The sequence below is a fragment of the Macaca nemestrina genome, chromosome 12 (genome assembly GCF_043159975.1).
Source record: "Macaca nemestrina isolate mMacNem1 chromosome 12, mMacNem.hap1, whole genome shotgun sequence".
In the NCBI taxonomy this organism is placed as follows: Eukaryota; Metazoa; Chordata; class Mammalia; order Primates; family Cercopithecidae; genus Macaca; species Macaca nemestrina.
The window spans coordinates 47,173,525-47,188,390 of NC_092136.1; the positions used below are offsets into that span (position 1 = coordinate 47,173,525).

General features: G+C 40.9%; 1 protein-coding gene and 1 pseudogene across 3 annotated transcripts in view; both read left to right on the forward strand.

The window, feature by feature from the left end:
• Nucleotides 1–14,866, forward strand: part of LOC105486984 (tumor susceptibility 101) — a 52,494-nt gene that overhangs the window by 26,250 nt on the left and 11,378 nt on the right. The gene's annotated exons all lie outside the window — the stretch shown is intronic.
• LOC139357497 (14-3-3 protein beta/alpha-like) lies at nucleotides 1,133–14,005 on the forward strand (annotated as a pseudogene).

The window sequence follows — 14,866 nt, forward strand, 5'->3', positions numbered from 1 at the left end:
GGAAGCATTATACTACCTGACTTCAAAATACATTACAAGGTTATAGTAACCAAAACAGCATGGTATTGGCATAAAAACAGAAGCAGACCAATGGAACAAAATAAAGAACCTAGAAATAAATCCACATATTTACAGCCAACTGATTTTCAACAAAGGTGCCAAGAACATACATTGGGAAAAAGACATCATTGTCCATAAATGGTGGGAAAACTGGATATCCATATGCAGAAGAATGAAACTGGACCCCTATCTTGCACTACATACAGAAATCAACTTGAGATGGATTAAAGACTTAATGTAAGACCCAAACTATAAAACTACTAGAAGAAGACATAGGGGAAACCCTTCAGGACATTGGCGTAGACAACCATTTTATAGTTAATATCTCAAAAGCAAAGTCAACAAAAATAGACTACTGAGTTGATACTAAATTAAAAAGTTTCTGGGCCAGGTGCAGTGGCTCACGCCTGTAATCCCAGCACTTTGGGAGGCCGAGGCGGGTGAATCATTTGAGGTGAGGGGTTCAAAACCAGCCTGGTCAACATAGTAAAACCCTGTCTCTCCTAAAAACTAAAAATGCAAAAATCTGGGCATGGTGGTACACCTGTGTAATCCCAGCTACTCGGGAGGCTGAGGCAAGAGAATCACTTGAACCTAGGAGGTGGAGGTTGCAGTGAGCCGAGATTGTGCCACTGCACTCCACCCTGGGCAACAGAGCGAGACCTTGTTTCAAAAAAAAAAAGCTTCTGCACAACAATGGAGATAGTCAACAAAGTAAAGAGACAACCTGTTGAGTGGGAGAAAATATTTGCAAAGTACCCATCTGACAAGGGACTAATAAATATGCAAGGTATTCAAACCACTCAACAGTAAAACAAAAAACCATTAAAAGGTGGGCAAGGAACATGAATAGACATTTCTTAAAGGAAAATATACAAATGGCCAACAGGTATATGAAAAAATCCTCGCCGGGCGCGGTGGCTCAAGCCTGTAATCCCAGCACTTTGGGAGGCCGAGACGGGTGGATCATGAGGTCAGGAGATGGAGACTATCCTGGCTAACAGGGTGAAACCCCGTCTCTACTAAAAAAATACAAAAAACTAGCCGGGCGAGGTGGCGGGCGCCTGTAGTCCCAGCTACTCGGGAGGCTGAGGCAGGAGAATGGCGTGAACCCGGGAGGTGGAGCTTGCAGTGAGCTGAGATCCGGCCACTGCACTCCAGCCTGGGCGACAGAGCGAGACTCCGTCTCAAAAAAAAAAAAAAAAAAAAAAGAAAAAATCCTCAATATCACTCATCATCAGGAAAATGCAGATAAAAACTACAAAGAAATATAATCTCCTGAGAGTTTGAATGGCCGTTATTAAAAAGACAAAAAAATGAAAAATAACAAATGCTAGTGAGGATGAGAAGAAAAGGTGACATACAGGGTTGGTGGGAATGTAAATTAAAGCCACCATGGAAAACAGTATGGCGATTTGTAAGAAAACTAAAATTAGAACTACCAGACAGTTCAGCAATCCCACTCCTGGGTATTTATCCAAAGGAAAGGAAATCAGTATATTAAAGGAATACCTGTACTCCCATTATTATAGCAACAGTATTCATACTAGCTAAAATATGGAGTGAACCTAAGTATTTATCAGCAGATGAATGGATAAGGACAATGAGGTATATGTACACAATGGAATACTATTCAGCCATTAAAAAAGAATGAAAACATGTCATTGTAGCAACATGGATGGAATTGGAAATAATCTAGGCACAGAAAGACAAATATCAAATGTTCTCATGTGGGAGCTAAAAAACTTGATCTCCTGGAGGTAGACAGTAGAATGATAGACACCAGAGACTTAAGAAGTGTGTGTGGGTGGGATAGGGCTTATGAAGAAAGGTTGTTTAATGAGTACAAACATACAGTTAGATAGAAGGAATAAGTTCTAATGTTTGTTAGCAAAGTAGGGTGACTATAGTTAACAATGTATTGTCTATTTCAAAATAGCTAGAAGGCTTAAAATGTTCCCACCACATGGAAATGATAAATACTCAAGGTGATGGATACCCTAAATAACCCTCACTTGATCATTACATTCTGTGCAGGCAACAAAATATCATGTTACCCACATAAATATGCACAAATATTATGTATCTAAACAATTTTTTTAGGCCAGGCACAGTGGCTCATGCCTGTAATCCCAGCACTTTGGGAGGCCGAGGTGGGCGGATCATGAGGTCAGGAGTTGAGACCAGCCTGGCCAACATGGTGAAACCCCGTCTCTACTTAAAATACAAAAAATTAGCCAGGCGTGGTGGTGCATGCCTATAATCCTAGCTATTCAAGAAGCTGAGGCAGGAGAATTGCTTGAACCCTGGAGGCAGAGGTTGCAGTGAGCTGAGATCAGGCAACTATACTCCAGCCTGGGCAATGGAGCGGGACTCCATCTGGGGGAAAAAAAAAATTAAAAAAGAATCCTCTTCTGTATTCCACTTTTCCTGCCACCACTATTGGGTATCTTTATTCTTCTCTGAATAACTCCTTGAAACAACTGTCTTTGTTATCTTCAATACCTCTTCTCCCTTTCTCTTTTAAACCTCCTCCTTTTGGACTTTTTCTCATACCATTTTGCTAAAACTGGTCATGATTATCAATAACCTTTTTGAGGTTACATCCAATGGATAGTTACTATCCTCATCTTGTCCTATCAGCAGCATTTCACACAGTTGGTTGTTTCCTCCTTGATGCATTTTCCTCTCATTTTCCAGAACACCATGCTCACTTGATTTTCTTCCTCTCTCATAGGTACTCATACTTAGTCTCCTCTGCAAGTTCTTCCATTTTTCTTAACATTGGTGTGACCCCGGGTTAGTCCTTGGCACTGTGTAGTCTCACTCTCCTGATAATTTCCACCAGTCTCATAGCTTTAAATACCATCTCTGTGCCCCCAGTTCTCAAATTTATGTCTCTAACCTATACCTCTCTCTTGAACTCCAGATTCCTATATCCAACTGCCTTTTCAGTATCTCCCCTTGGATTCTTAATAGTCATCTCAAACTCAACACAACCAAAACGAATTCTCAATCTTTCTAACACCTGCCCCATCTCCGTCTCCATTGTTACCTACTCTGTACTCTTTGGAGTCATCCTTGACTCCTCATCAGGAAATCCTCTTGTCCTCAAAATATATCTAGAATCTGATCATATCCAGTGCTGATCCGGGTTACCTTTATGTCTCATCTAATTTAATTCAAAAGCCTTCCACAAGATTTCTCTGCTTCTCTCCTTGTCCCCCTACATCTCTCTTTTTTGCACAGCAGCTAGAGTGATCCTAATAAAATATAAATAAATTGTATTACTCCTCTGCTCAAAACCTTCAGGCGACTTCCTGTTTCACTCAGAGTTCAGTCCAAAGTTCTTGGGCCCAGAAGGCCGTACATGATCCTGCCTTCTTCCCCATTACTTTTCTGACCTCATCTCCTACTGGTCTCCTGTCTTAGGATTTGCCCGCGGCCTATTTCCTGTGCATGGATCAGCCAGGCCTGTCCTTACCAATTTGCTGCCACCACCACCAATCACCCCTCCAACCCCCTATCCACACATTCAACATCCAGAAGAGGGCTTGGCATATAGAAGTTCACCATTAAAGAGATTTGCTGAGTTCCTGAATGAATACAGAATCTTGTGAAGTTTATTTTTCTGTTATATTTTCTGATAATTTGTAACCATCCTGAGGTCTGATGTAGATGTCGTCCCCTACCCCAAAAAGCATTATTTCCACTGTTTTTCTCATTGATACACACTATTCAGGTTCCAGTTGTGTGGTTTTGATTTATTAAAATGTGTTTGTCATTAATGTAACTGCAATATAATAAAATGTTTGGTGTTAGAAACCTAAATGATAAAAGGTCTTTAATCCATAAGCAAAGCACACTAAATCTGGTGAAGCTCTCTGTTTTGGTTCGGGCATTATCGATAAAATAGGAATAGTGCTATTTGTCACCCTGTTTCTCGTTGAGATAATAGTATAATCCTTTTGATTTGTAGAGAACCATAGTTTACAAATATCTTTTTATGTTAACTTGTTTCAGTACATTAGATATGAAGCATTTTTTGTAGCTTAGATTATTTCCATATATCCAAAGAATAGGAAATGTGTGGAAAATGGTATATGTGGAATCAGATCTCATGTTTATGATTTTTGAACAGGTAATCAAATCAACTAATATTTTGCTGTGCATTTTCAAAAGTACTGTCTTAGGCATATAGGCTAGAGACAAGTTATGATAATCTAAGATATCCTTTAATATATATTATTTTTCTACCCTTTGATCTTTGCCTACTTGATTTTTTTTCATGTTTCAGTAGTTGTTGAACTTTTAGTAGTCTGTTGAACTTCAGACTTACATTAAAGGAAAGCAGAAACATAAAAGTATCATTTAGATATTAGAATCCGCAGTCACGTTTTCTGTTTATCAATGGTCAGAATTTGGGCTGTTACTCTGTTACCGAGGCCATGAGAAAGAATGAATATGGTTATTTATCCTTATTTTTTGTTTGTTTGTTTGTTTTTGGTTTTTTTGTTATTGTTTTTGAGACAGGGTCTTGCTCTGTTGCCAAGGCTGGAGTGCGGTGGCGCGATCTTGGCTCACTGCAACCTCCACCACTCAGGTTCAAGCAGTTCTCCTGCCTCAGCCTCCTGAGAAGCTGGGATTACAGGAGCATACCACCACACCTGGCTAATTTTTATATTTTTAGTAGAGACAGGGTTTTACCATGTTGGCTAGGCTGATCTCCAACTCCAACTCCTGACCTCACCGCCTGCCTCAGCCCCCAAAGTGCTAGTATTATAGGCCTGAGCCACCACACCCGGCCTGTCCTTGTTTTTTGATTCAGGATCTTGCTCTGTTGCTCAGGCTGGAGTGCAGTAGTGCTGTCTGCCCACTGCAACCTCCATCTCCTGGGCTCAAGTGATCCTCCCACCTCAGCCTCTTGTGTAGCTACGACTGTAGACACACACCACCATGCCTGACTAATTTTTGTATTGCCCAGGCTGGCCTTGAACTCCTGGATTCAAGTGATGCGCCCACGTTGGCCTCCCGGATTACAGATGTGAGCTACTGCACCAGGCTCCCTTGTTCTTTTTGAAACTTAGCAGTTTCACTCTGTAGATTTTATTCTGTTTTATTTTATTTTAGAGACAGAGCTTCGCTCTGCCACCCAGGCTGGAGTGCAGTGGCGTGATCTTGGCTCACTGCAATCTCTGCCTCTTGGGTTCAAGCGATTCTCCTGCCTCAGCCTCCTGAGTAGCTGACACTACAGGCGTGCACCACCGCACCCACTAATTTTTGCGTTTTTAGTAGAGACGGGGTTTCACCATGTTAGCCAGGCTGGTCAAACTCCTAACCTCAGGTGATCCATCTGCCTCGGCCTCCCAAAGTGCTGGGATTACAGGCATGAGCCACCTCGCCCGGCCTGGATTTTAATTTTATGGTGTAATCTGAATTAAGAAAGATTTAAAATTTACCAGATGTTCAAGAATGTCAGTATATAGTACGGTACCCAGAAAAGAATGGTGTTCCACTCAGTGATACTTCCACATGTTACGAATTTATGTGTGAGGAATGTCAGTGGACTAATTGGCCTCTTTATGAAGTCCCTTGGAGGGTGTACTCTCAACTATACTTTGCTTGTGCCAGAATCTCCAGGTTTGTTTGATCTGTGTAGAGTCCTTTTACCAGAGTGCTATAGATATCTTCAACCTCAGTTTACATAGTGTTTTGAAAACTCTAGGGGAATGAGGACGTGGTAGTCGGTGAATAATGAAGGAACAAACCGATTCATGTAGCAAAAATAATAATAATAATAATAAAATAACTGGTAGTATGCATTGAAACTTAACACAAAGATTCTTTTTCCTGTTACTATAGACACAAAACATAAATTGACTATACCTATCTTAATCAGTTTCACATACAAGATCCCTGAAAAATAGTGGGTATTGATGGGCACCAGGTGAGCCACCACAGAGTTTCTCTACCACAACCACCACCCCTGCCCCGGCAAAAAAAGAGGAAGTTTAAAAGGCTTTGGCACTTCTTTACTCCAGTCTCAGCAGAGTGTGAAAGTTCTCTTTCGAAGGCTGACTTATTTTAAAAAGCTATATAGATGATTGTACTTGATTTATAGCTCTGAATCCTAGGCTTTAGGCCCTTAACATATACACAGTTTGACTTTTTACTAGTTGCAGTTTAATAATAGTAAAATTGAAGAATAGGTGTTTATTCCCAGTTAAAGCCAATACCTACCACAGAATTTTTCTTGGTAAAACTTCATAAATACTGTATATTTCAACCTCTGAGTTTTAAAAATGTCATTTTAAGATTTTGTTTCTAAAAATCAAATAAACAAGGATCAGAAACAGTAAGTTTGGAAGGCTGCTATTAACAGAGATTCAGGGATCTTTGTTTTACCTTTGTTAAAGTGTTGTTTAAAAATGTGGGAGTGGAAAACCCTGAAAATGCTGCAGCTGAATGATTTGTTTCTGTAGTTTCCACTCTTTAGTCCATACTGTATATTTAGATAAAGAAAGGAAAAGGTAAATAAAAATAAGAGAACTTACTTGTTAATATTTCTTTGAGGATAGAAGCTAGTAAACATGACAAGTTTTTCTTGACTGTCTTATCCAATGCTGTTCTTCTCTCTGGCCATCTTGGATTAAGTGTTTGGCCTACAGAGGCTATACTTTTGGCCGGGCGCGGTGGCTCACGCCTGTAATCCCAGCACTTTGGGAGGCTGAGGCAGGTGGATCACAAGGTCAGGAGATTGAGACCATCCTAGCTAACATGGTGAAACCCCGTCTCTACTAAAAATACAAAAAAATTAGCCGGTCGTGGTGGTGGGCGCCTATAGTCCCAGCTACCCAGGAGGCTGAGGCAGGAGAATGGTGTGAACCCAGGAGGCCAAAATCTCTTCTTCTTCTTGTTATAGCAGGTATAGAGAATATTCAAATTTCTCCTAAGATGTTTGAGAAAAAAGTTTTGTTTGGTAAGTGTTCACAAAGTAGATGAGAATCTTCCACCAAATCTTTTTTCTTATTTGTTTGCATAAACAGTATCTTAAAGTGGCGTGGTTCATCGAATTTTGAACTTTGATGAGTTTTTCTTTTACTTCTTTGAAAAACTGGGTTTTTCTTTTTCGACTTTTTAATTTCGGATCTTAGTTATAATTCCTTTTTTTTGTTTTACAAAGTAGTTTGATTTTTAAAAGTTTAGATATACTTCACAGTGAAGTCTATGTGTGATGGAGATAAGACTAGGTCTAATCTTGGTGTTCGTAGCTTCCTCAGGTGAACTGTGACCTTTATAGGCTGAGCGACTGCTGCCTCAGCTTGGTTCCTATTTTGAGTGTTAATGGCTTTGGCTGGAGAGTCTTGGCAAGGACTTATTTGGTGATGTTATGGCAGCATTTGCCTGAACATATTCTATAAAGAGAAATACAATGTAAATTCCAGGATTTAAATGTGTGTTTTTAAAAATAGAGATTTAAAAGTTTAGCATCAGTATAATTTGACCCATTAGACCAGATATAATAGCTTTAACAAAGTATGTTGATGTGTTTATGTGTGAAAAATTCACTAACTATAAAAAGACCCTTAAGTTTTCATTAGTTCTAATAACTTCTGTGCCAATTAATGGAATACCTCCACTGTTGCATATGATTGAATGCTTAATTATAGTCATATCATTTAGGTACCTAATCTATGGGAGAAGGATTTTCCCTCCTATCTCACAAGAACCATCATAAAATATCATATAGATTATAAGACAGGTTCTTTTAGAAAGGTTTTTAAAATTCCTTCTGCTAATGCATCCTTATACTATAAAATGGGGACTTAATGAGATCTTCAATAGTCATCATTTCATGAATCACCCTTTGGATATGAAATTCTAAACCAAACTCTTGTAGAAATTGGCTTTTTCACTTTCTTTAAAGGACTTTTTAAGTACAGTAAAAGAAATTAGAGATTTTTATTTGGTCTGAATTCTGTCCAGATGACTGAACAACTAAGACTTTAATTCATATTAAGTCTGTGAAAGGGAGCTCATTCTCTGACATATTTTAATCTGTCTATTCAGTGAGTGTGGAAAAATGTGTTGCCTTTTTACATAGCCTCATTTGAAGGAGACCGACTTACTTACTCTACAAATTGCCATGAAGAGCAAGTTCTTGATTAGGTAAGAAAATACCCTTTAGTTAAGTACCTGTAAAGTTTGGAAGTTCACAAAACCACCTTCACTTCTGACACTCATTGCAAGTTCAGGGTTTCCCAAGGCCACCCTAAGGTTCTATAATTATCTAGAAGGACTTTAAAAGCTCACTGAAAACTGTTATACTCACAGTTATGACTTATTATGGCAAAAGATACAGATTAAAGTAGGCTAAGGAAAGACACTTGTGCAACCCAGAAAGTTCCGAGTGCAACGCTTCTAGTTGTCTTCTCCCAGTGGAGTCATAGGCAGTGCTGATTTTTCCCAGTAACAGTATGTATCATCATGCATGGAGTATTACCGACCAAGGTAGCTCACCTGAGCCTTGGGTCTAGAGTTTTTATCAGGTCTTGGTCATATAGACACCACTGACTGCCTGTGAGGTTACCCTTTAGTCTCCAGCTCCTCCAGAGGTTGAGCTGTTAACTATCACTGCATGGCCCAAAGAGCCCCCCATAAATCACATTGTTAGACTGTCTGGTGTAAATACAGGACGCTCTAATTCGTCAGGGAATTACAAAGGCTTAGAAATCACCTCCAGGAGCCAAGGGCAAAGGCATGGCCTCTCTTTGGGTAAAGTTAATTCTTGACTACACAGAACCAAGCTATAAGGCATTTTGCCTTATTTTGCTTGAACTTTAAAAATATCTGAATACAGGAGCTGCTGCCACCATCGCTGCAGCAATGGCAGGCACCGCCACCGCTGCCTGAGGAGTGGGCTTGGGAAGGAAGTGGTCATCTCTCTTGGAGCTTTTTCGGAAGCATCCTTGTCCCCTGCAGCCCTCCCACAGGAATGACAGTGGACAAAAGTGAGCTGGTACAGAAAGCCAACTCACTGAGCAGGCTGAGTGCTGTGATGATATGGCTGTAGCCATGAAGGCAGTCAGGGAACAGAGGCATGAATTCTCCAACGAAGAGAGAATTGCCTACAAGAATGTGGTAGGTGCCTGCTGCTCTTCCTGGCGTGTCACTCCAGCATTGAGCAGAAAACAGAGGAAAGAGAAGAAGCCGCAGGTGGGCAGAGAGTACCATGAGAAGATGGAAGCAGAACTGCAGGACATCTGCAATGACGTTCTGGAGCTGTTGGACAAATATCTTACTCCCAATTCTATACAACCAGAGAGAAAGGTGTTCTACTTGAAAATGAAAGGAGATTATTTTAGGTATCTTTCTGAAGTGGCATCTGGAGACAATAAACAAACCACTATGTTGAACTTCTAGCAGGCTTATCAGGAACCATTTGAAATTAGTAAGAAAGAAGAAATACAGCCTACACATCCAATTTGACTTGGTCTGGCACTTAATTTCTCAGTCTTTTACTATGAGATTCTAAACTCTACTGAAAAGGCCTGCAGCCTGGCAAAAACAGCATTTGATGAAGCAATTGCTGAATTGGATACACTGAATGAAGAGTCTTAAAAAGACAGCACTCTGATCATGCAGTTACTTAGGGACAGTCTCACTCTGTAGACATCAGAAAACCAGGGAGATGAAGGAGATGCTGGGGAGGGAGATAACTAATGTCTCTTGTGCTTTATGATCTGTTCACCGTCACTCTGTACCCTCCATAGATATCCCTTGTGTGATAAAACATAAAGAATAGTATGTTGACTTGCGATTTTTCACTGCCTCAGCCTAGCAAAAATGGTTCATGGGATAAACAGCTGGTATTTGTATTCTAAAACTCAGATTGGTCACATAAATGCCACGGCATTCTGAAGTTTTTATTTTGATTAACATTGACAGGATTAGGTGTGTTTAATTTTTTAAAAATTCAATACTTGTGATTATGGGGTTTTGTAATTTAGCAAAACTCTTACTTGTAGAAAAAATAGACCTGAATGGTCTTTGTTCCAAGATGGCCGAATAGGAATAGCTCCAGTCTACAGATCCCAGCATGAGTGAGGCAGAAGACAGGTGATTTCTGCATTTCCAACTGAGCTTTGAAAAGACTAGTGGTTCTCCTGGCATGGAGTTTGAGATGGGAGAACAGACAGACTGCCTCCTCAAGTGGGTCCCTGACCCCTGAGTAGCCCAACTGGGAGGCACCTCCCAGTAGGGGCTGACTGACACCTCATACAGCCAGGTGCCCCTCTGAGACAAAGCTTCCAGAGGAACAATCAGGCAGCACCATTTGCCGTTCTGCAATATTCACGGTTCTGCAGCCTCCACTGGTGATACCTGGGAAAACAGGCTCTGGAGTGGACCTCCAGCAAGCTCCAACAGACCTGCAGCTGAGGGTCCTGACTGTTAGAAGGAAAACTAACAAACAGAAAGGACATCCACACCAAAACCCCATCTGTACATCACCATCATCAAAGACCAAAGGTAGATAAAACCACAAAGATGGGGAGAAACCAGAGCAGAGCAGAAAAGCTGAAAATTCTAAACATCGAGCACCTCTTCTTCTCCAAGGGAATGCAGCTCCTCGCTAGCAATGGAACAAAGCTGGAAGGAGAATGACTTTGATGAGTTGAGAGAAGGCTTCAGAAGATCAGTAATGACAGACTTCTCCAAGCTAAAGGAGGATGTTCGAACCCATTACAAAGAAGCTAAAAACCTTGAAAAATGATTAGACGAATGGCTAACTAGAATAAACAGCATAGAGAAGACCTTAAATGACCTGATGGAGCTGAAAACCATGACACGAGAACTACGTGATGCATGTACAAGCTTCGGTAACCGATTCGATCAACTGGAAGAAAGGGTATCAGTGATTGAAGATCACATGAATGAAATGAAACGAGAAGAGAAGTTTAGAGGAAAAAAGAGTAAAAAGAAACAAAGCCTCCAAGAAATATGGGACTATGTGAAAAGACCAAATCTACGTCTGATTGGTGTACCTGAACGTGACTGGGAGAATGGAACCAAGTTGGAAATGACTCTGCAGGATATTATCCAGGAGAAGTTCCCCAACCTAGCAAGGCAGGCCAACATTCAAATTCAGGAAATACAAAGAATGCCACAAAGATACTCCTTGAGAAGAGCAACCCCAAGACACAAAATTGTCAGATTCACCAAGGTTGAAATGAAGGAAAAAATGTTAAGGGCAGCCAGAGGGAAAGGTCAGATTACCCACAAAGGGAAGTCCATCAGACTAACAGTGGATTTCTCGGCAGAAACTCTACAAGCCAAAAGAGAGTGGGGGCCAATATTCAACATCCTTAAAGGAAAGACTTCAACCCAGAATTTTATATCCAGCCAAACTAAGCTTCATAAATGAAGGAGAAATAAAATCCTTTACAGACAAGCAAATGAGAGATTTTGTCACCACCAGGACTGGCTTACAAGAGCTCCTGAAGGAAGCACTAAACATGGAAAGATCACAGCAGAACTGAAGGAGATAGAGACACAAAAAACCCTTCAAAAAAATCAGTTAATCCAGGAGCTGGTTTTTTGAAAAGATCAACAAAATTGATAGACTGCTAGCAAGACTAATGAAGAAAAGAGAGAAGAATCAAATTGACACAATAAAAAATGATAAAGGGGATATCATCACCGATCCCACAGAGGTACAAACAAACTACCATCAGAGAATACTATAAACACCTCTACGCAAATAAACTAGAAAATCTAGAAGAAATGGATAAATTCCTAGACACATACACCCTCCCAAGACTAAACCAGGAAGAAGTTGAATCCCTGAATAGACCAATAACAGGCTCTGAAATTGAGACAATAATTACGAGCCTACCAACCAAAAAAAGTCTAGGACCAGACGGATTCACAGCCAAATTCTACCAGAGATACAAAGAGGAGCTGGTACCACTCCTTCTGAAACTATTCCGATAATAGAAAAAGAGGGAATCCTCCCTAACTCATTTTATGCGGCCAGCATCATCCTGATACCAAAGCCTGGCAGAGACACAACAACAAAAAAGAGAATTTTAGACCAGTATCCCTGATGAACATCGATGCAGAAATCCTCAATAAAATGCTGGCAAACCGAATCCAGCAGCACATCAAAAAGCTTAACCACCATGATCAAGTGGGCTTCATCCCTGGGATGCAAAGCTGGTTCAACATATGCAAATCAGGAAATGTAATCCATCATATAAACAGAACCAAAGACAAAAACCACATAATTATCTCAATAGATGCAGAAAAGGCCTTTGACAAAATTTAACAGCCCTTCATGCTAAAAACTGTCAATAAATTAGGTATTGATGGGACATATCTCAAAATAGTAAGAGTTACTTATGACAGACCCACAGCCAATATCATACTGAATGGGCAAAAACTGGAAGCATTCCCTTTGAAAACTGGCACAAGACAAGGATGCCCTATCTCACCACTCCTATTCAACATATAGTGTTAGAAGTTCTGGCTAGGGCAGTCAGGCAGGAGAAGGAAATAAAGGGTATGCAGTTAGGAAAAGAGGAAGTCAAATTGTCCCTGTTTGCAGATGACGAGATTGTATATTTAGAAAACCCCATCGTCTCAGCCCCAAATCTCCTTAAGCTGATAAGCAACTTCAGCAAAGTCTCAGGATACAAAATCAATGTGCAAAAGTCACAAGCATTCCTATACATCAATAACAGACAAACAGAGAGCCAAATCATGAGTGAACTCCCATTCACAATTGCTTCACAGAGAATATAATACGTAGGAACACAACTTTCAAGGGATGTGAAGGACCTCTTCAAGGAGAATTACAAACCACTGCTCAATGAAATAAAAGAGGACGCAAACAAAGGGAAGAACATTCCATGCTCATGGATAGGAAGAATCAATATCGTGAAAATGGCCATACTGCCCAAGGTAATTTATAGATTCAGTGCCATCCCCATCAAGCTACCAATGACTTTCTTCGCAGAATTGGAAAAAACTAAAGTTCATATGGAACCAAAAAAGAGTCCACATTGCCAAGACAATACTAAGCCAAAAGAACAAAACTGGAGGCATCACGCTACCTGACTTCAAACTATACTACAAGGCTATAGTAACCAAAACAGCATGGTACTGGTACCAAAACAGAGATATAGACCAATGGAACAGAACAGAGCCCTCAGAAATAATACCACACATCTACAACCATCTGATCTTTGACAAACCTGACAAAAACAAGAAATGGGGGAAGGATTCCCTATTTAATAAATGGTGCTGGGAAAACTGGCTAGCCATAAGTAGAAAGCTGAAATTGGATCCCTTCCTTACACCTTATACAAAAATTAATTCAAGATGGATTAAAGACTTAAATGTCAAACCTAAAACCATAAAAACCCTAGAAGAAAACCTAGGCAATACCATTCAGGACATAGGCATAGGCAAGGACTTCATGACTAAAACACCAAAAGTAATGGCAACAAAAGCCAAAATTGACAAATGGGATCTAATTAAAGAGCTTCTGCACAGCAAAAGAAACTACCATCAGAGTGAACAGGCAGCCTACAGAATGGGAGAAAATTTTTGCAATCTACCCATCTGACAAAGGGCTAATATCTAGAATCTACAAAGAACTTAAACAAATTTACAAGAAAAAAATGAGGCCGGGCGCGGTGGCTCAAGCCTGTAATCCCAGCACTTTGGGAGGCCGAGACGGGCGGATCACGAGGTCAGGAGTTCGAGACCATCCTGGCTAACACAGTGAAACCCCGTCTCTACTAAAAAATACAAAAAACTAGCCGGGCAAGGTGGCGGGCGCCTGTAGTCCCGGCTACTCGGGAGGCTGAGGCAGGAGAATGGCGTAAAAACCCGGGAGGCAGAGCTTGCAGTGAGCTGAGATCCGGCCACTGCACTCCAGTCTGGGCGACACAGCGAGACTCGTCTCAAAAAAAAAAAAAAAAAAAAAAAGAAAAAAATCAAACAACCCCATCAAAAAGTGGGCGAAGGATAACAGACACTTCTCAAAAGAAGACATTTATGCAGACAACAGACACATGAAAAAATGCTTATCATCTCTGGCCATCAGAGAAATGCAAATCAAAACCACAATGATATACCATCTCACGCCAGTTAGAATGGCGATCATTAAAAAGTCAGGAAACAGGCCGGGCGCGGTGGCTCAAGCCTGTAATCCCAGCACTTTGGGAGGCCGAGGCGGGCGGATCACGAGGTCAGGAGATCGAGACCATCCTGGCTGACACGGTGAAACCCTGTCTCTACTAAAAAATACAAAAAACTAGCCGGGCGAGGTGGCGGGCGCCTGTAGTCCCAGCTACTGGGGAGGCTGACGCAGGAGAATTGCGTGAACCCGGGAGGCGGAGCCTGCAGTGAGCTGAGATCCGGCCACTGCACTCCAGCCTGGGCGGCAGAGCGAGACTCCGTCTCAAAAAAAAAAAAAAAAAAAAAAAGTCAGGAAACAACAGGTGCTGGAGAGGATGTGGAGAAATAGGAACACTTTTACACTGTTGGTGGGACTGTAAACTAGCTCAACCATTGTGGAAGACAGTGTGGCGATTCCTAAAGGATCTAGAACTAGAAATACCATTTGACCCAGCAATCCCATTACTGGGGATATACCCGAAGGATTATAAATCATGCTTCTATAAAGACACATGCACACGTATGTTTATTGCAGCACTATTCACAATAGCACAGACTTGGAACCAACTCAAATGTCCATCAATGATAGACTGAATTAAGAAAATGTGGCACGTATACA